At 39.1% G+C, this 20345-nt stretch overlaps 2 protein-coding genes across 7 annotated transcripts in view; one reads left to right on the top strand and one right to left on the bottom strand.

The window, feature by feature from the left end:
• ABI3 (ABI family member 3) overlaps positions 1–20345 on the bottom strand; it is a 523965-nt gene that overhangs the window by 142966 nt on the left and 360654 nt on the right. The gene's annotated exons all lie outside the window — the stretch shown is intronic.
• Positions 1–20345, top strand: part of SPOP (speckle type BTB/POZ protein) — a 78271-nt gene that overhangs the window by 22227 nt on the left and 35699 nt on the right. The window contains exons 2-3 of one of the 4 annotated variants that reach the window (XM_066364491.1): positions 1468–1576; positions 20248–20294. The exons of 1 other annotated variant lie outside the window; for it this stretch is intronic. The gene's annotated coding sequence lies outside the window, so the exon portion shown is untranslated. The remainder of the gene's footprint in view (positions 1–1467; positions 1577–20247; positions 20295–20345) is intronic. 2 more of the 4 variants (XM_066364492.1, XM_066364493.1) reach the window with 2 other exon arrangements.

The raw sequence follows: 20345 nt of genomic DNA, 5'->3' as shown, positions 1-20345 counted from the left end.
TAATTAGAACTTTTCAAAACCACTTTTTAACAAATTCCTCTAAACTTTGTTACCAGTTCTTTGACCAAGCTCACAAATAAGAAAATGGCTGAACTTTATCTATTCTCTTCTTACTTGGTTATCACTATTTGAAGATGGAGGCAATAAAGGATTTGAAGAATCTACAAATTGAGTACTATATGGACTCCAGTCTTTTCCCCCCAGTAAATTGCTAATGAGTTCATTATAGATATCTATAATATTGAAAATTTTTTCTTTCAAATAGTTTTCATCTTCAATAAGGTGACCAACTTTTTTTGCAATGAAAAGGACAAAAATAAATAGAAGAAAACAATATCATAAATAAAAGAAACATTTTATTCATTGTAACAGTAATATACTATAATGTGGTAAATGCATAATAAAACATTTGTAATATTTTATATTTTAATTATGCTTACATGCCTATTAATTTTTAATAATAATTATAAGAAAAAAGTACTCATTTAGATACAGATATGTCACATCACAAACAATGGATCGACTCTGCATCGATCGAATACGGACATTTACAGATTAGTCTTCCAATATCAAAAAGGAGGACATGTAGGAGGATCTTTTCCAGGGAGGATGGAACTTACAAAAGAAGGACTGTTCTCCCTAAAGGAGGACGAATGGTCACCTTGTCTTCAAGTATGGTAGGAATTGAAATAAAGATTATAATTTTATTCTAGAATAATGAGAATATTACCAACTATAATGTAAAGATATTTTAAATTAGCTAAATTAATATCAGTTAACAAAGTTTATAGACATGCTGTATTTATAGAAGTGATTGGGTTAATTATAAATTATGTGGAAGTTTCAAGGACATTGTACATTAGTTTTTGTTAATTTTTAGGCAGCAATAGACTAAGACGCTCTCATTCCTCTACTGGACTATACCTTGTATAGAGTACATGCTCATTAAAAACTTAGTGAAAAAAAACCCAAACTACTTATTTTTGGAAGTTACTTGCAATACATTATTTGATTAGATCAACTTATGGCAAGTGTGGGCAGTAACCAGTAAATAATGCACAGTTACTAGACTGTCTACAGCCAGTCATGAACCATTATTTTATGTCATAATAGCTTGCCAAGTAACAGGAACCCAACCAAACATTGCTTTGGTTTGGTTTTGACTTATGTGCAAGCTCAGTGTTAAATTGAATGTCTTTAGATTTGATTTTTGAATTAATTTCAAGTAGTTATTAATTTTCTCTTCTTCATTCATTATCACTTAATACCAATCTCAATCAAGTCCAAGAAACAGATTGTTGTATGTCTTGGAAACAGTGGATTATATTCAAGGATGTAATTATTTCATGTTAGTCTGAGGCCCGCCTCGTTACTTATGTGATTGGAATATTTGTTTCTCTTTGGTTTATAATTTTTATTTGAAAACTGTTAACCTAAAATTTTTATCTACAAATCTGTGGAATTCAGCCTGGTAGATGGGACATTGAACTCTATTCAGTAGAATTTGCCAGCGCCTCGAAGACTTTCTTCAGCTGCAATCAATCTTAAAGGACCTATCCAAATCATATGCCTACAGGTAAGGGTTTCTTTATTAGTATTAGAATTTGGGGACCTCCCACATGAATTTTTTATAATATCATAGGCAGGACACTTGCCAAGTAAGTTTTATTTGACTTTGTGTCCCATTTAGTTCAATTCCCTCTTGCCTTTGCCAGTTGATGCCTTGCTAGATGCCTGAAACTATGTGCTCTGAGTCTGGTGTCGGGCACTGGGCCCCACTGATCATTTGTGATGTACTCAGAACAGTGGCGACCACCTCATTTTATTTATTTATTTATTTATTTATTTATTTATTTGTATTTTTCTGAAGTTGGAAACGGGGAGGCAGTCAGACAGACTCCCACATGCGCCCGACCGGGATCCACCCGGCATGCCCACCAGGGGGCGATGCTCTGCCCATCTGGGGTGTCACTCTGCTGCAATCAGAGCCATTCTAGCGCCTGAGGTAGAGGCCATAGAGCCATCCCCAGCGTCTGGGCCAACTTTGCTCCAATGGAGCCTTGGTTTCGGGAGGGGAAGAGAGAGACAGAGAGGAGGGAGAGGGGGATGGGTGGAGAAGCAGATGGGCGCTTCTCCTGTGTGCCCTGGCCGGGAATCGAACCTGGGACTCCTGCATACCAGGCCTACGCTCTACCACTGAGCCAGTCGGCCAGGGCAACCACCTCATTTAAAAAATTTTTTTCTTTATTTTTTTATTTTTTTTATAGAGACAGAGAGTCAGAGAGAGGGATAGATAGGGACAGACGGACAGGAATGGAGAGAGATGAGAAGCATCAATCATTAGTTTTTCATTGTGGCTCTTTAGTTGTTCATTGATTGCTTTCTCATATGTGCCTTGACTGTGGGCCTTCAGCAGACCGAGTAGCGACCTTGCTTGAGCCAGTGACCTTGGGTCCAAGCTGGTGAGCTTTGCTCAAACTAGATGAGCCCGCGCTTGAACCTGGGGGTCTTGAACCTGGGGTCTTGAACCTGGGTCCTCCACATCCCAGTCTGACTCTCTATCCACTGCTCCACTGCCTGGTCAGGCGCAACCACCTCATTTTAAAAGAGATACTTCTGGCCCTCAATTTAGGGCTTGCTGTGCTTGGTTAGTTTTATGCATAGGTATCTATAAGGTTTGTCTTGATTCTGAATGCTTCCTATTGATGCTTGAAATTGTGAGTTCTTTTTTTTTTTAAGTGATCCCCAATAATAGAAGAAACTGGGGGTAATTTTCTTACTCTTTCTTTTTTTTTAAGATTTTATTTATTGGCCCTGGCTGGTTTGTTTAGTGGTAGAGCATCGGCCCGGCATATGGATGTTCTGGGTTTGATTTCTGGTCAGGGCACACAGGAGAAGCGACCATCTGCTTCTCCATTCCCCCCCTCTCCTGTCTCTCTCTTCCCCTCCTGCAGCCAAGGTTCCATTGGAGCAAGTTGGCCCCATGCGCTGAGGATGGCTCCATGGCCTTGCCTCAGGTGCTAAAATAGCTTGGTTGCGGAGCAACAGAGAGCAACGGCCCCAGACGGGCAGAGCATTGCCTCATAGGGAGCTTGCAGGGTCAGGGTGCATACGGGAGTCTGTCACTCTGTATCCCCACTTTTACTTAAGAAAAATTTTAAAAAAATTATTGATTTTACAGAGAAAAGAGAGATTTGGGGGGGGGGAACTAGAAGTATCAACTCATAGTTGCCTCACTTTAGTTATTCATTGATTGCTTGTCATATATGCCTTGACCCGGCAAGCCCAGGGTTTCGAACCAGAGACCTCAGCATTCCAGGTCTACGATTTATCCAGTGAGCCATCACAGGCCAGGCTGGGGGCAGTTTTCTTAAGAGAATTAGTGTTGGGTATGATTGGTTAACTTGGGTGAGGAGAGGAAAGAATGTGTTGTAATAATCTCATATTGAGTGTTCCTAAATTGTATTTTGCTACTTCTCTTATAAAAATGAAAGGGAATTTCTGCTGGATATAAACATATTACATCAGATACACTACATTTCTCTGATTATAAATGAAAAAATTATTTTTCACATTTTAGTATAAGACCAAAGTATAATTTTCCTTCCCTCTATCCCAAAATGTGATAGCATGGTACAACTGAGATATAATAAATATTTACATAGTTGACTATTAAACAATGTGAGCATTAGGGGCACTGACCCCCATGCAGTCGAAAATTCATGTACTGTTATAACTTTTGACTCCCCCAAAACTTGACTGCAGTCATTCTTCAGTATCTGTGATGGATTGGTTCCAGGACTACCCCCCCACCCCCGCCATGGGCAGAAACCGTAATCTTAGGATCTCCAGTTCCTTATATAAAGTGGTATAGAGCAATGCGTAGGCTTGGCCCTCAGCATCTACAGGATCTGCAGATGCGAAACCAGGGGACACAGAGGGCCGGCTGTATATTTATTGAAAACATTCTGCTTATAAGTGGACACATGCAGTTCAAAGCCATGTTGTGCAAAGGTCAGCTGTAACAGCAAATTACCAGACAGTAAAATGAGAACTTTTGTCTGTATTTAGGTTTTAGAAACTTATGTGCGCGCGCTTTCTCTCTCTCTCTCTCTCTCTCTCTCTCTCTCTCTCTCTCTCTCTCTCACACACACACACACACACACACACACACACACTCTCAGTCCTTCAGTTGCCTGATGTTCACATGGTTTTTGCACATACATACTGTTATCAATGAAGATGATAATTTTCAAAGTGGACAATGTGAATAATTTAGCAGTTACTTATTGAGCATAATCTACTACATGCAAGGCATTATTCCAATTACTTAATAAAAAACACTTTTAAAGTATAGCAAGAATTGCTTCCTCTGTGCTTTAACACTTTTATCACTGCTGGAATCATGCACTATTTCAATTAATTTTGGAGTAAAAAGCTGAATTAATAAATGGATCCTTTGCCAATGGTAAAGATAAGCAACTAAATTGACTTTTTACTGTGCTGATAACCATCCCTGGATAAAAGTAGCCAGATTATACGTGGAGGAATTTAGTCATAGATGTTATTGAGTTCATATCCTGACCTAAGACAAAACTGGGTGTGCTTGGAATTACAGAATCTGCAATACAAGTTGCTCACCTTCTAACCTTATGTTTCCTCTCCATACTCCCAAAATTTACTTTCTGTGAGTTCCTTCTTTACAAACATCTGAAGCACACAACACTTAAATCTTGTAAACAAACAAGTACCACATATCATTTCTGGTATATTTTTTTGGCCAGAGTTTTTCCGCTTAATTCATAAAGGACATTTTTGGTTTAAGTCTCACTGGCTCCTCTGCTTAAAGGTTTGTTTATGACTGTCTCTGGCCATCCTGGATGAATCTATCAATAGGACAGATGCTCAAAAGTGTAGAGGATCAGGCAGTCACCTGGGAAGTACATATCATTGGTACCACATTTTGTGGGGCAGTTTGGCAGCATCTATAAAGATAAACAATGCAAGGGTTCTCGGGCTTATTTGCATTTATGTTCAAATATACCTGCTTGCTAAGTTGTCTGCTGTAGCAAAATTCTGAAAATGATACATCAGTGTACACTAGAATTCTTTGTAACCTTTAGAAAGAATAAGGTATATGTGTATCTACAAGAGAAGAGAAAGGAGAGAGAGAGAGAGTGTGTGTTTGCTGCTGCATGCCCCTTTTTTGGTTTTGTGTGTGTTTTTGTTTGTTTCTGAGGATACAGAAGAAAACTGGTTATCTTTAGGCTTTGGAAGAGGGATTTGGGTGTCTATAACTTTTGAATTATTTATGCTGTATGTGTAGTATTGTTTTTAGTTTTGAAAAAGTATATATGAAGAGAGGTGGCCATAGTTTTAACAGTATTTCCAAAGACGCACAGAACTTTAGCTCTGGAAGGGACCTTAGAGATTACTGGACTGTTGGCCTCAATTTAGAGATGAGAAACTCAGATTTCAGAAAGTATCTGCAAAGCTAGTACTAGAATTCAGGTCCTGAGGACATGCAAAAGCTTATGAATAAATTGACGTGTTCTTGATCTAACAGTTTATTTAAATGATGTCCTTTTCTTGTTGTGAAGAATTGATTTTGGAAGACCCAATAAAATGTTGACCTTTCTAAGACAGTTGTTTTTTTTTAAGATTTTATGTATTGATTTTACAGGGTGTGTGGGGTGGACGTAGAAAGAAGTATCGACTCATAGTTGCTTCATTTTAGTTGTTCTTTGCTTGCTTGTTGTGTGTGCCTTGACCAGGCAAGCCCAGGGTTTTGAACTGGTGACCTCAGTGTTCCAGGTCGACACTCTATCCACTGCGCCACTATAGGCCAAGCAGTTCTGGTTTTTTGTGGGTTTTTTTTTTTAACAGTTTTTAAAGTCACTATCTCTGGCACTCGATCCCCTAAAAGTGAATTTATTTATGAGTTCTGTAAGAATTTAATATTTGAAGTGAATATGTGTCTAGAATCTAAGCTTCCCTTTGTGACCTGAGAACTATTCTAGATTTTACTGAATTTTTGCTTATATTATATCCAGAGATGAATAGATAGAGAAATAATTTTTGTGATTTCTTAAGTGGCTTGCTATTTAAAGGCAGTGTACTGTAAAAGATGGTAGTAAAATTGTTTAAAGGAGGAAAATTTCTATATGGAGAATTTCTCAGTTCTTAAAAATATGAGCATTTCTTTTAACTGTGAGTTGAGTCCTTTCCTGGCTCTTTAAGGCCAAAAACATTTTTCTTTATTCAAACCAAGTCACTGGAAAGTCATTCTAAAGAAATTGGTAATGGTGAGGCTGGTAGTTAGTTCTACATGGGACTGGACATCCAAATTGCTTTCACTGAATTTTTTTTATGGTTGATTGACTTTAGGGCTCCAGCAACAGAAACATTAATTTTTTTAGCATAGGTACTGCGAAGCAAGCACAGAAACATTAATGTTAATTGTTAGATTTTGGATAAAAATCTATCTTTGCTTGTGATTCTGCTACTTTATAGGTGGAAAATACTACTCTTCCAAAATTTAAGTAATCCATAGGTTTCCCTCAAAATGGGCACTCTATTTGATAATAATTTGATGAGGCTGTTAAGATGAATCTTTGCTTTTTGAAGGAACAGGTATTTTTCACATCTTGAGGATCAAAGTCAAATCATGTCTGTGCAGTTTAAATTAGTAAAGGTTTGGTTTAATTGAAAGAGAGAAAAGGTTATAGAGGGCCAAGAACAAATAGAGGTGCAAAATTGTCTTTGTAGCCCTGTGTACTTAGGGAGGAATCCAGTTTGTATAACCATTTTAATTCTGTCCTGAACGAGCAGTGGAACCGGGTAGTCTGACAGTTGACTTAATTGGAACAGTTGTATTAGGTAGGACTTTAGAGCTAGGTTGGTTGGAAGATGTCAGCGTTGCATGTGTTTTCTGGTTTGTTTTCAGTATCCTTTCTGATAATGGAGAGAAGAATTTGGTTGATCCATTTGGACTCTACATAGTGGGTAACTGTAGTGTTTCATCCAGGTCTTTTTTTGCCATTCAAATCATTATTGAACTCAGTGTTCTTGAACCCAGCAGCTGCTTTTTCCAACATAACTGTAGGAAGATAGAATAGCTTGGGCTTTGGTCTCAACTCAGCTCCTGGCATTCTGTGTGTAGTGTGTCACAATGGGCCAGCCACTAAGCTGCTTTGGGGTTCAGTTTCCTGATCTGTAAAACAGTCATTTGACTGGGTCTTCATTAAGTCCTTTTTCTTTTTATATCTCTAGAACTATTTTACAAATTTCTTTATTTGCCAGATGTTTATGAAGCGCCTTCTACGTGCCAGGCACAATACAGGATCCTCTGGATGCAGGTCCCTTGCCCTCAGAGAGTCTTCAGGCTAATAGCAGAGAATGCCCTCCCTTTTATTCAGATCACTTCAGTCTTTTACTCTTGAAGAATTAAGCACTATTAGCAAGTTTTCTTGATTATTATTATTAATCTATAGGCATTTATGAAAATTGTTGGTATTATTTACATCTCCATTTCCAAAAATACTCTTATCTCTACCTTTTTCTGTTTGAAGATTTTATGTTCTGATTTTAGAGAGAGAGAGAAAGGGCCATGGGGGGGGGGGCGGGAAACATCAGCTGATAGTAAGTAGTTGCTTCTGATATGTGCCTTGACTGGGCAAGCCTGGAGTTTCGAACTGGTGACCTCAGCATTCCAGGTTGACACCTTAAACCACTATGCCACCACAGGTCAGGCTCTACCTTTAGTTTTTTTTTGTAAGCCAGTTTTCCGGATCCTGGATCCCCAGTCCTATTATAATTAGTTGTTGTTTTCTTTAATTGATGGAAAGTAAACTATGTATTATATGGTAAGGTTTAGTGGTCAGAAAAACTAGTGATTTCTTTAAAGCAAATAAAAAATAATGATTGAGTCTAGAGGCTTGATACTATGATTTTTAAAAAGAGAAGCATAAATGAATATAATAGGAAGAAGTTTAAAGATTAACAGTGGCATTATTTTAAAAATTTATACCTAAAAGAAAATTTAATAGAGCTTCTGTTGGATGCTAAGAAGGAAAAGATCAGGGTGCTGCTTCTGACTTTGAAATGGGCATTATATTTACATAGCCCCACACTGTCTAGGGCAGGGGTCCCCAAACTACAGCCCCCTGAGGGGGTCCCCTGAGACCATTTATCTGGCCCCCGCTGCACTTCCGGAAGGGGCAGGCACCTCTTTCATGGGTGGTCAGTGAGAGGAGCACAGGATGCGGATGCTGGAGTACTGTATGTGGCGGTGCTGCAAAGCGCGACATCGCTCATGTACAGTACTACTGTTTTGTTTTTTTTACTTTAAAATATGTGCAGTGTGCATAGGGATTTGTTCATAGTTTTTTTTATAGTCCGGCCCTCCAACAGTCTGAGGGACAGTGAACTGGCCCCCTGTGTAAAAAGTTTGGAGATCCCTGGTCTAGGGTCTGCTTTCAGCTTGGCAGGACCAGAATGTCAGCATTATAAGTGCACTCAGAAGTGATGAGCAGGCCATATAGACTGTAGACAGTGTAGAGGGTTAATTTGCATAAAACAAATTCATAGAAAGTGGGGGGTGGGACTGCTACTTTTGACTGTAGTCAGAAAAGGCCTTTAAAAAAAAAAGAGGTGCCTTTGAGCTAAGACATAAATAACAAGAGGCAAGTAATATGAATATCTAGAAGGGTCTTCCAGGTTGAGGGAGGACAGCGCAATGGCTCTGTGATGGAAACAGGCTTGGCTTATTTATAGAAAGAATGCCAGTGTGTTTAGAGTGAAGTTACTGATGCAGGAGAAGGGTAGGCGATAAATTTGGTGTAGTGGGCCAGTGCTTGTCGGATCAGGTCCAAATGTGGCTAAATGGAAGAAAGACATGATCTGATGTACTTTTTAGAAGTTCATGGTAGATGCTATATGGAGAATAGATTGAGCTGTGGAGGTAGCTGGGAGATCAGTGAGAAACCAGTTGACACTGGTTCAGGTAAGAGAAAACTGCACATAAATGGATAAAATTGAAATGAGTACATGTGGACTGTATCAGGGAACAGGGCAGCTGATGGGACTTGCTGATAGACTGAATATGGAAAGATAGGTTTGGGGAAGAGTAACTGGGTAGAAGATGATGCCAGCTAGTGTTCTAGTCTCGTTAGATATATCAGGCGGGTATAGTTAAGTAATGATAGAAGTTGTATTTTTATATTTTGTAATCTTGTGGCAAAAGGGATATAAAGATCTGCACAGGAAAAAAAACACTGGTTTCTAAGAAACTCAGTCTAGAAAGTTATTCTGGCATGTTAGAACAGTAGACATTTCGTTTTAAAAAATTAATGGTGATTAGGTACTAAAATATGGACATTCTAACAGTTATTAGGACATATGATTTGTTTGCAGGGTCCAGTCTTGAAAGTAGATAGGTGTGAGCCTGTCAACAGTTTGCCCAGGTCTCCCTTAATAATGGTGCTCAGAATTCATTAGAATAGAAGAACATACTTTTCAACAGTGTTGCCACTTGAAAATGAAATCGGAATTGGAAGCTAGGGTATGTGAATGTGTCTTCTGTTAGATTATTTTTCCATGCCTGCATGTGAAATAAAAGACCGTACCTGATCTAAGAATCACGTAGCCACATGCATTATAAAGTATTGGATTAGGAGATGAAAGACTTAAATTCTGAACTCAAACCCCTTAATAGCTGTGTGACCATGACAGATTGTAACCCCTGAGCTTCCGTTTCTTTATTTGTAAAATACTTGCGCTGCATACCTCACAGAGCTGTTTAAAATCCCAGATAAGATCATGAATGTCAAACTACCTTGAAGACCCTGAAGCACTGAACACCGCTTGTGAGAGAATGCGTATATAGCTGAAAGCACTTAACAGAAAAGGCACTGAAGACCGCTTGTGAGAGAATGCGTCTATAGCTGAAAGCACTTAACAAAAAAGGACCTTGGAAGGTTTTTTTTTTATTATTTTTTTAAAGGCCAGGAAGATGAGGTGGGAATGTGTGAGTTCTACTTCTACTGTGAATCTTGAGGTTATGTTTCTACGAGGCTATAGTACTCAACTGTACAGACCTATTCTCAGTGGCCTTATCTTACTGAACCCAAGTGCCTGTGAACAGAGGACTCCAGATACATTTAAATGCTATAAACATGATAAAATGTATAAGCAAGTTTGGTTTTGCTCTTATTAGGTAGAATTTTATCCCTAGCCATAATCTCAAAATGAAAGGCAGGAAAATATGGTTATTATTTTTTCCTTTAGTTTTTTTCCCCTGTATTTGACCTTTGGGCTGTGGAGTGGGATTTTGTTTGGTTGACTTGGGAGTATCTTTTCCTTAAGAAGTGAAATGTATAAAATGCTAGAGGCTTACTAGTAGTTGAAAGCAATGGTTGGTCAGCAAGAAAAAGGAAAGAAAAAAGACAGGTTGGGGATGGAAAAAATAAAGGAAGAGAGAGGAAAACATTTGCAAGAGGAGGAAAAGCTTAAATAATTTCAGAAAGTTTCAAACTTTCTTCTAAAAAATCTGTCTTTGAGTATAAGCATTAAAATTTGAGGTGATGAAAGGAGGGATTGGTCCTTACAGAAGGAATGAGTAAAATGAGGGGAAGATGGAGCCGAGTCTGTAAGAGGTTATACAGTAGACTAGAACAGAGGGGTCTGTAGCAGTTAGAAGGTTAGAAAGCAAGGTGCTCTCCAGAAACATGGTTTCTTTTGAGGATTTACAGTCTCTCCGAAGATATGCTGGATTGCTGTATTATTTTTTTCTAAGATTTTATTTATTGATTTTACAGAGAGAGAAAGAGGGGGATGGAGTGAGAAGTAACCACTCATAGTTGCTTCACTTTAGTTGTTCATTGCTTGCTTGTTGACTGACTTGTTGTGTGTGCCTTAACCCAGTGAACCCAAGGTTTCAAACCAGCGACCTCAGTGTCCCAGGTCGATGCTCTATCCGCTGTGCCACCACAGGCCAGGCATGAGTATTATTTTGATTTAAAATGTACTTTTTTTGCCTGACCAGGTGGTGGTGCAGTGGATAGAGTGTCGGACTGGGATGCAGAGGACCCAGGTTCATGACCCCGAGGTCGCCAGCTTGAGCGTGGGCTCATCTGGTTTGAGCAAAATCCCACCAGCTTGAACCCAAGGTTGCTGGCTCGAGCAAGGGGTTACTCGGTCTGCTGTAGCCCCATGGTCAAGGCACATATGAGAAAGCAATCAGTGAACAACTAAAGTGTTGCAACACGCAATGAAAAACTAATGATTGATGCTTCTCATCTCTCTTTGTTCCTGTCTGTCTGTCCCTGTCTATCCCTCTCTCTGACTCACTCTCTGTCTCTGTAAAAAATAAAAAAAATAAAATAAAATGTACTTTTTTATGGAAGTATGTATAAAGTCAGTCTGTTTACTTCTTCCCTTTTCAAGTAATGCCAGTACTATGTAATTCCCATCAACTGGGGGAAATATTTTATAATACTAACAAAGTTATCTTTTCATTATTGAGAAGATAGGGACTGAATTCATTGCTTTTTCTGGTTTGATTCTGATTACAGTATTGTCTATTTAAAATATTGCTCTAGGCCTGACCTGTGGTGGCGCAGTGGATAAAGCATTGACCTGGAAATGCTGAGGTCGCTGGTTCGAAACCCTGGGCTTGCCTGGTCAAGGCACATATGGGAGTTGATGCTTCCAGCTCCTCCCCCCCTTCTCTCTCTCTCCCTCTCTAAAAAAGAATAAATAAAATTTAAAAAAAAATAAATAAAATATTGCTCTAATGTCGATTGTTAAAAAGCTTTTCTAATTTACCTTCCCTCTGATTTTATTGTTTTTGAGAAGTTTTTTCAAAAAGCCAAACAAGTAGAGAGATTGTGACAAGCACCTTCAACTGAAATCCTTTTTACTTATTTTCTCAGTTCTTTTTCCCACCCTCGCTCCCCAGAGACAGCCTATTACCATAAATTTAGTGTGCATTCCTCCAGTGCAGCACGTGTGAGATATATCAGTGTGTTTATAAATATGTAAGTCAATTCTGTGGAAGTAATTTTTTTCATTTATTCTTGTTTTTCTTCATCTGTTTATCTGCATACACATATATCTAGGTTCTAGGTCCCTTGTTTTAGCTGTTTTATTTTTATTTTACTGTATTGGTTGCTTTATAGTTATTCCAAGACCCTTTGATGTATATATAAATTTCTCCCTTCCCCTTCCCCTCCCCTCCCCCTCCCCCTCTCCCCTCCCCCTCTCCCTTCCCCCTCTCCCCTCCCCTCCCCTTCCCCTCCCGCTTTCCTTCCCTCTTCTTCCCCTCCCCTCTCTCTCTTTCTTCTTTTGCCATTAAAGACACAACTAGTGAACAAAAAAATTGCATACATATCCCTTATGGTTTTCTCTTCCTACTCCTTTTTTTTGCTGTTGCTTTGGTAGCTTGATTTTGTCATAAGTATCTTTTTATTTGAATTCTCCCACTTGGTCTACAGCTTGGAGGAGAGGGGGGGATGAGGAAAATCTTCCATAACTTGGAATGCCAATCTTTTACTTGGGCCAGAGGCTCTGAAAATTTTCTTTTCCTACGGATTCTTTTTGTAATCTGATAAATTTGGCAAGCTTTGCATGTTAATATTTTGTGATTTAAAAAATTTTTATTTTTAGAGAGAGACAGGAAGGGAGGGAGATTAGAAGCATCAACTCCTAGTTGCGGCACTTTAGTTGTTTGTTGATTGCTTTTAATATGTGCCTTGATGGGGGTGGGGGGCCTCCATCCGAGCCAGTGACCATGGGATCAAGCTTATGAGCCAGTGCTTAAGCCAGCAACTTGGGGATTTGAACCTGGTCCTCAGCGTTCCAAGTCAGTGCTCTATCCACTGTGCTATCACTGTTCAGGCTTTATGATTTTGTTGTCTCATATCCAATATCTGTTTTTTATAAATGTAAATAACTATTCAACTTTTCCCATTCTCCCTTCTAAGTTTTCTTTTTACTACTTTTTTAACTCCTAGAATATTCCCAACCTACTAAATGTAGACCTATTTAGTGAACTCCAGTCTAGTTCATGCAATTCTTGTGTTACCTTATAAGTTAAGCATGATCCAAACGTAGTTGATATTTATGAAAGAGTTTCTTGGAGTGTTCTTAGCTAAATTAAGCATTTAAAAAATATATAAACCTTCACCTTAAATTAGAATTATTACAGGTAAATTTTGTTCAGGGACCATATGTTTCAATGACCAGTGGTTTTCATTTATAATTTTTTCTGGAGTCTTTAATCTCTACTATACTTTTATTCGTTATTGTGAGGTTAAATATATTTTTAATTTTTATGTTCCATTTTTCCCTTTAAATATGGATCCAGTTCAGAGCTTTGAGCACTTGGAATGCTGAAGTGTTACAAATGAAAACTGTTACTCTTCTCTAATAATACATTCCGCCTGCTGCAAGTATTTGAGTAGGAATTTCTTAACTAGTTTGGGCAGCCAGCTCATATTATGAATATATATTCATGATACATTTAACCCCAAATATATCAACTATTTTAAGAACTTGAGAAGAATTTACATGCTATGTATTTTTAAAAACAATTGATAAAACTATAACTAGGCTATCTGATGGCTGTATATTTTCTCTAAGATTTATTGTATCTTAGGATATGGTTCAGGTCACAAATACTGTGGTTAGAAAGTAACCTTTTGGATCTAGGCTTATTCTGACTTTAACTGGGGTGAAGTATTTCATCAAAAGAATAAGCTCTGCCTGACCTGTGGTGGCGCAGTGGATGAAGCGTCTACCTGGAATGCTGAGCTCGCTGGTTCAAAACCCTGGCTTGCCCAGTCAAGGCACATAGGACAAGCAATCAACGAACAACTAAAGTGAAGCAACTATGAGTTGATACTTCTCATTCTCCATCCATCCCACCCCACCCCCTGTAAAATCAATAATTAAAATATTTTTTAAAATAAGAAAGAGAAGCTCTACCTCTGCTTTCAGCGTCATCTGTCGTGTCACTGAGTAGGCTGTGCTTAGTGAATTACCTTCCTTACGCCATTGTAATCACTAAGTTGAATGGAATTGTTACCTGCACTGCATCACACATCAGTCCTGCATTTTATGCTGTGGAGAAATGTTCCTGTTTTAAACCTTTCTTTAGAATAGAACTGTGTTCTTATGGAATACTAATACCATGGAGTTCCAAACATTTTCCCTTCTACTCTGGAAGTGCTGCCATAAAAGTTTTTAATTTCTAAGTCAAAAATGATTTCCCCCCCCTCACTCTAGTCTCCTTCTTGGGCTATTTCATCTGCATAAATAATAGAAGCCTTTATTGTTTCTGTTAGTCACAATATAATGTAAAGAACTTGAAATTATATTTTGTTTGCAAAATTTTTTAAAACCCTTTTTTTTTTACTGACTATAAAAGTAAAACATGGTTATTTAAAAAGAAAAAAACTTAAAAATAACGAAAAGTATAGCTAAAGGGAGCAATCCTTCAGTCTTCATGCTCTGTCTTGTTAGGTAGTTGGCACAGCGATTGTGCCAGTGCATACCTGCACCAGCGGTACAGGGGAGGGCGTGTCTCCCAGGCTCGCCGGCGAGGTCACTGACTGAGGCACCGCATGTGTGTCAGGGGAGAGCACAGTCAACTTCGCATCAACTGTATGTTTTACCTGTGACTCATTCATGTTAATAAGAACATAAATCTGATGCTTGTTAGGAACACAGACTTACAGTGTGTTGTTTTTAAGTGTATGGAGTTACTGTCTAATCTTTCAAGGATGAAATTCAAACGAAAAGGAGATTTATTTACTTGTTTCTTAAATAAGTATTTATTCTGGCCTTCCATGTGCCAGACACTGACGGGGTGTGGCAACAAACGGACCAGAGTCTTCCTTTTTATGTTCCAGATACAGGATATAGATGTTTAACTGCTATAGAAAAAATAGTGAAGGAGGAATACAATTAGGGCTACGGGGTTGGGGAGTACATTTTTAAGGGTGTCAGGGTAGGCTGCACAGAGATGGTGACCATCAGAGAAAGACCCAGCAATGGGGAGGGAGTGTGCCAAGAGACTGTCTCAGAGAAGAACTATTCAGGAGAGAGAGAGGCGAGTGCAGAGCGCTGGGGCCGAAAGGAGCCTGGTCTGTTTGAGTAAGGGCAGCGTGGCTGGAACCTAGTGAGCTCGGGGAGTGCAATTAGAGATGAGGCTGGAGAGGTACAGATGTCCAGATTGTGCCGGGCCTATCAGCCATGTAAGGATTTGGCTTTTTTTTTTTTTTAGAAAGTTGTGGGTTTTTAAAATTTTTTATTTATTCATTTTAGAGAGGAGAGGGAGAGACAGAGAGAGAGAAGGGGGTGAAGAGCTGAAAGCATCAACTCCCATATGTGCCTTGACCAGGCAAGCCCAGGGTTTTGAACCGGCGACCTCAGCATTTCCAGGTCGACGCTATATCCACTGCGTCACCACAGGTCAGACAGGATTTGGCTTTTACTGGGAGTGAGATGGGAAGTCATTGGAGATTTCATCAAAGGCCTCAAAAAAACCCAAAAACAATAATACCAAAAAAATACTTGTATCCTGGCTTTGCTTTTTCAGAAGCTTTTGTTTGTTTCTTATAATAATTTGGGTATTAAATAATGGCTTCTGGTGAGTAGATCATACTTAGATTTAAATGTTTGTGTTAGTGTTGAAAATTCTCCTGAAATACAGATCTTAGGTATTGTATATAAATTCAAAGAAAGAATGGTAAGAAAGTCTGTCTGTCGGTGTTCATTGCCAAGTGGCCCTGCTCTGTCTTGGGGGTGGGAGGAAATCAAGGGTGGATTCTGTGCAAGCCATTTATTTACCCTTAGACATTGGAGGAAATAAATAGGTATTTATAAAAATATGTAAACAGATATATTTAATACCATATTTAACAAAAACTATATTTAATAAATAGGTATCGTAAATAAAATTTATATACACACAAGAGTTGACCCTTAAACAATACAGGGTTTAGGGGTGCTGACCCCTGTGCAGTTGAAAATCCATGTATAACTTTTGGACTCCCCCCAAATCGAACTACTGTTGACCAGAAGCCTTACCAGTAACAGTTGGTGAACACCTATTTTGTTTGTTTTTATGTATTGTATACTGTATTCTTACAATAAAGTAAGCTAGAGAAAAGAAAATATTATTAAGAAAGTCCTAAGAGAAAAATACATTTATAGTATTTATTGAGAAAAAAATCTGTGTATAAGTGGACCCATGCAGTTCAAAACCATATTGTTTAAGGGCCAACTCTGTTGGATTATTTTAACATGTTTTGAACATTTTGATTTGTTATATATTATATAACAAAAATACACAAAACTATAAAGTTTAATTATAAAATTGGTAGTACCTATATACCACCAGTACCTAGAAATATGTCATTGCTAGCACCCAGAAGAAGCTTACTCTGTGCCCCTCCTAGCTTATAACCCATACTTTCATTCAGAGGTATGACTAGTCTGACATTTATGATCATTATTTCTTTGTAATTTTACCACCTAGGTTTCATTGCAAACCAATATAGTTTAACTTTGTCTGCTTTTGATCTTTATATAAATGGAATAATACTGTAAGTGTTCTTTTGTGTCTTTTTTCAGATCCTAACTGTGTTTGTAACTTTCACCCATGCCGTTATGTAGAACTGTGGTTTAATTTCATTGCCATATAGCATCCTATTACAGTATATGGATATGCCACAATTTATATAGACATTCCACTGCTGCTGCTGATTTTGGCTGTTAGAAACACTGCTGCTGTGAACATTATTTTTATGTGTGCTGTTGGAGATGTGCAGGAGGAGTTTTTCTGGGCTATCTTTGGAAATAAAGTTGCTGGGTCTTCAGTTTTGTTAGATATTAAACTGTTTTTACAAATTGGTTGTACTAATTTGTCCTCTTACCAAGAATGTGAATATCCTTGTTCCTCCTAGTCTTTACCAGTATTATTAGACTCTTTAAATTATGCTAATCCTTTGGGCCTAAAAATGTTCATTGTAGCAAACTGAGAAACCAAAACCTAAAACTTAAAAAAAAAAAAAAAAGAGAGAGAGTAAAGGACTAAAGGTATTGGTTCTGACTTGAAGAATCATGGATATTCTGAGCATTTTTGTTCAAGTTCGTTGACAACTTCTGCCTAAGGAATGTTTATAAGGTCTTTTTTTTTTTTTTTTAACTGAGCTGAGAACTTATTTTCTCAAAAGCAGTGTTTCTCAACTCTTTTTCTTTTTCTTTTTTCTTTTTTTTTTTACAGGGACAGAGAGAGAGTCAGAGAGAGGGATAGACAGGGACAGACAGACAGGAACGGAGAGATGAGAAGCATCAATCATTAGTTTTTCGTTGCACATTGCGACACCTTAGTTGTTCATTGATTGCTTTCTCATATGTGCCTTGACCGTGGGCCTTCAGCAGTGACCTTGGGTCCAAGCTGGTGAGCTTTTGCTAAAACTAGATGAGCCCTCATTCAAGCTGGCAACCTCGGGGTCTCGAACCTGGGTCCTTGACATCCCAGTCCAACGCTCTATTCACTGCACCACCGCCTGGTCAGGCTGTTTATAAAATCTTAAAGGTATATATCTCTCAATACCCTGTATTGATCAGGAACCTTGTCTTTTTTTTTTTTTTAACCACTATATATCTCAAAGAATGCCTTCACAGTTGGTGTTCAGTAAATCAGTGTGTCTGTAAAGTCATGGTGCACTTTTGACCGGTCACAGGAAAGCAACAAAAGACGATAGAAATGTGAAATCTGCACCAAATAAAAGGAAAACTCTCCCAGTTTCATACTTATTCAGTGCAGTTCGGTGTGGTCTCACGCACAGATTTTTTAGGGCTCCTTAGGTAGCTATCCTGTATAGCCTCTACAGACTCGTCGCTGACTGATGGCCTACCAGAACGGGGTTTCTCCACCAAACTGCCGGTTTCCTTCAACTGCTTATCCCACTGAGTAATGTTATTCCTATGTGGTGGCGCTTCGTTATAAACGCGCCGATATTCATGTTGCACTTTGGTCATGGATTCGAATTTAGCGAGCCACAGAACACACTGAACTTTCCTCTGTACCATCCACATCTCAACTGGCATGGCCGTGGGCTGCTCTGCTGTATACACGGTGTTACGTCATCATCTGTGTATGCGCACATGCTGCCACATCATCCTACAGAAACTGGGAGGGGTTTCCTTTTATTTGGTGCAGATTTCATATTTCTATTGTCTTTTGTTGCTTTCCTGTGATCGGTCAAAAGTGCACCATGACTTTACGGACACACTGTATTTATTAAATAAATTCAGCCTGACTCTTGCTTCTTTTAAATCTTCTGATCATGACTATTCTGTTTTAACATTAGTAGTTTTGTTTGTTTGTTTTTTAATTTATTGATTTTAGCCAGAGAGGGAGGAAGGGATAGAGAGAGAGAGAGAGAGAGAGAGAGTGTGTGTGTGAGTCAGGAACATCCTGTACGTACCCTGACTGAGGATCGAACCAGCAACCTTTATGCTTCAGGCTGATGTTCTAACCAGCCAAACTGTCTAGCCAAGGCTAATATCAGTAGTGTAAGACAGTTTTTGGCCTGACCAGACAGTGGCGCAGTGGATAGAGCATCACCCTGCAATGCTGAGGTCCCAGGTTTGAAACCTTGAGGTCGCTGGCTTGAGCGTGGGTTCACTAGCTCAGCTGGAGCCACCCACCCCAACCCACCCCAGCCCACCCCCAGTCATATGAGAAAGCAATCAGTGAACAACTAAGGTGCCACAACTATGAGTTGATGCTTCTCATCTCTCTCCCTTCCTGTCTGTCTGTTCTGGTCTGTCTCCATCTCTCTCTCACTATAAAAAGAAAAGTTTTGGGTGAGGGTTCATTTCATTACTGATAATAACCAGACTTGGTTTACCAATGTAAGAGAAACTTATTTGTACCATTGTACCAGTTAAAGATGGTGTTTACATCTTCAGGAAAAGATTCTGCTTTTAAAGAATTACCCACAGTGTATGCAATACTTCATTTTCTGCAAAAGGGAAGATAGCACCAGAATTTTCTGCCTACGTGAGGTTCCCGGAAGCCTTGTAACCAATCTTACTCCTGTTTTTGTCTTGAGTCACTTTGTAGGATTTGGTCGATTGCTAGGGTGGTGTAGTTGTGGTGTTTAGCTAAATATTATCACCAGTCTTCAACAGGAACCTCGGTGTGACAGCTGTTTATTATTATAGGATGCATGGTTTTGTTTAAATGCATCTTGCTTTCATGAAATTGACCCACAGAGCACTTTTTAAAAAAGATTTTATTGATTTTAGAGAGAGGAGAGAGAGAGAAAGGAGAAAGAAAGGAGGGGAGGAGTGAAACAACAGCTTTGTAGTTGCTTCTCTTGCGTGCCTTGACCAGGCAAGCCTGGGTTTTCCAACTGGCAACCTCAGCGTTCCAGGTTAACGCTTGATCCACTGTGCCACCACAGGTCAGACACAGAGTACTTTTTTTTGTGTGTGTGTATTTTTCTGAAGTTGGAAAAGGGGAGGCAGTCAGACAGACTCCCGCATGCGCCCGACCAGGATCCACCGGCATGCCCACCAGGGGGCGATGCTCTGCCCATCTGGGGCGTTGCTCTGTTGCAACCAGAGCCATTCTAGCACCTGAGGCAGAGGCCATAGAGTCACCCCCAGTGCCTGGGCCAACTTTGCTCCAATGGAGCCCTGGCTGCAGGAGGGGAAGAGAGAGACAGAGAGGAGGGAGAGGGGGATGGGTGGAGAAGCAGATGGGCGCTTCTCCTGTGTGCCCTGGCCAGGAATCGAACCTGGGACTCCTGCATTCCAGGCCGATGCTCTACCACTGAGCCAACCGGCCAGAGCCACAGAGTACTTTTTATAAAGGTTATTTTACATTAAAACTTCATAGTAATTCTTCTAGTATTTTGTGAGGTAACTGGCAAATGTGAATTCCCCTCTTGTTGAGGTGGGGCCTCTGTATTTCCTTTCTGCTATATTCATAGGCCAATTGTTTTTCCAAAATTTTTTACTTTTAATTTCTAAGTATCTTTTTGAAAGATGACTAAAAAAACCACTCAGGAGTAGAGATATAAGAGTGGTAACTATGACTTGTAAATACTAGTAAACGTATCACCTGCTTTTGTAAGATCTTCTCATTTCAGAATAACCAAAGTAAGGACTTGTATGAGGTTCAGAACTTGGTTAAGTCTGATTCATCATCTCTATTTCCAACAGATTTCCTGTTAGACAAGACAAATTAGACTTCCTACTGACTTAACTTGGTGAGTTTTTACATAGTTTTATTCTAAATATAGTTTAAGATGAGGAAAAAA

This window comes from Saccopteryx leptura, chromosome 2 (genome assembly GCF_036850995.1).
Source record: "Saccopteryx leptura isolate mSacLep1 chromosome 2, mSacLep1_pri_phased_curated, whole genome shotgun sequence".
Taxonomy (NCBI): domain Eukaryota; kingdom Metazoa; phylum Chordata; class Mammalia; order Chiroptera; family Emballonuridae; genus Saccopteryx; species Saccopteryx leptura.
Note: the sequence above shows the minus strand (reverse complement) of the source record. Positions and strands in the feature narration are given on the sequence as shown.